Source organism: Castor canadensis, chromosome 6 (assembly GCF_047511655.1).
Source record: "Castor canadensis chromosome 6, mCasCan1.hap1v2, whole genome shotgun sequence".
Classification (NCBI taxonomy): domain Eukaryota; kingdom Metazoa; phylum Chordata; class Mammalia; order Rodentia; family Castoridae; genus Castor; species Castor canadensis.
Genome location: NC_133391.1, coordinates 47,861,675 through 47,863,213, shown reverse-complemented (window position 1 = coordinate 47,863,213; position 1,539 = coordinate 47,861,675). Strand labels below are relative to the sequence as shown.

The window sequence follows — 1,539 nt, the reverse complement described above, 5'->3', positions numbered from 1 at the left end:
GACTTCCTGGTCAATTTCAGGTACTTGGGGGTCCTGAAAACAAGGAACAATCATTGCTCAGGATGTCTTGAGACACCTGGCCACAGAGAGGCTTTGACTTGCAGGGAGCTAAGAAGGTAAAGTGTATTGGCAACCCTGCCTAACTGCCTGTGGTAATTTTTCCAAATAAAACAACTAGGCTTTGCTGGCAAAGATCAGATATCAGAAGCTCCTTACAGGCAGGTGAACTTTGAGACTGAACAAATCAGAGAACATGAAAAATCACAGCCCAAGAGTTCTGGGACTCCCAGCCACAATGTCCATATAGAATCTGCCATCAGAGGGAGACTTAACAAGGGAGAGGATCAGATGGAGCAATCTGAGGGTTCCTGGCAGGAAAACAGCAAAAAATGCCCAGAGGTCAGCAGCCTTGCTCAATAGTGCCACAGCAGCTCCATTGAATAAGGTCAATTTGAAAAACATAACAACCAGTCCCCACTAACTAAGAACTCAAGTTAGAGTGGCTGCTTTATTGCAAACAAGAACAAGCAGCTTCAAACTGAGCAACTCAGTATTTACAAGATTGCAGCCTGATTGTTCCTGGTCTCAGAACCACAGTTTCTGTGCAGGAGACATCCAGACACAGAGAAGGTGAGGTTTTGACGAGGCCAATCTAAAAAGCAGAGGTCGGTGTCCCCACCCTTTCAAACTACTGCAACCTACTCACAGAATGAGTGATCCCGCATGATCTGATCTCTCAGCATTTCAGCAGGAAGTCTTACCCCACTATCTAATGAGGCCTCCAAGGCCCAAAACAACTGAGGTCAAAGCATTTTAAGAAAATTGGCCTGGAAGCGTTTCTGGTAGCTGCAGTCAAAGTCCAAGGTGCTGAAGGGAACTATGACCAACAATGAGAGAACTTTGATTGCCAAAGAGCCTGATGGGGTCCAGCAGAGTCTGGTGGGGGAGATCATCAAGCAATTTGAGCACAAGGGAGTCTGCCTTGTTGCTCTCAAATGTGTGCAGGCTTTTAAAGACCTTCTCAAGGAACACTACATTGACCTGAAGGACCATCCGTTCTTCACTGGCCTGGCAAAATACGTGCACTCAGGGCCAGTGGTTGCCATGGTCTGAGAGGGACTGAATGTTGTAAAGACAGACTGAGTGATGCTGAGGGAGATCATTCCTGTGGATTCCAAGCCTGGGACCATCCATGGGAACTTTTGCATTCTAGTTGGCAGGAACATCATTTGTGGCAATGATTCTCTGGAGAGTGCAGAAAAGATCACCTTGTGGTTTCAACCTGAGGAGCTGGTGGATTACAAAATCTGTGTGCAGGCTTGGATCTATGAGTGACAGGAGGGCAGGCCACCATGCTATTCCCATCCACTTACTTCTATTCCCATGGGCGGGGGACCAGACTGTAGCAAATTTGGTTATTTCTGGAACTTTCCTACAACCTGGAGGGAAATTCTGCCTGCTTTGCAAGTGTGAAGCCCTCAGTTCAAATCCCAGTCCCACCAAAAAAAAAAAAAAAGATGATTAGAGGAAAACTCTTGG

The 1,539-nt window shown here is 46.6% G+C and overlaps 1 pseudogene; it reads left to right on the top strand.

The window, feature by feature from the left end:
- The first annotated feature begins 873 nt into the window (after positions 1 to 873).
- LOC141423876 (nucleoside diphosphate kinase A pseudogene) lies at positions 874 to 1,335 on the top strand (annotated as a pseudogene).
- The last annotated feature ends 204 nt before the right edge of the window (positions 1,336 to 1,539 follow it).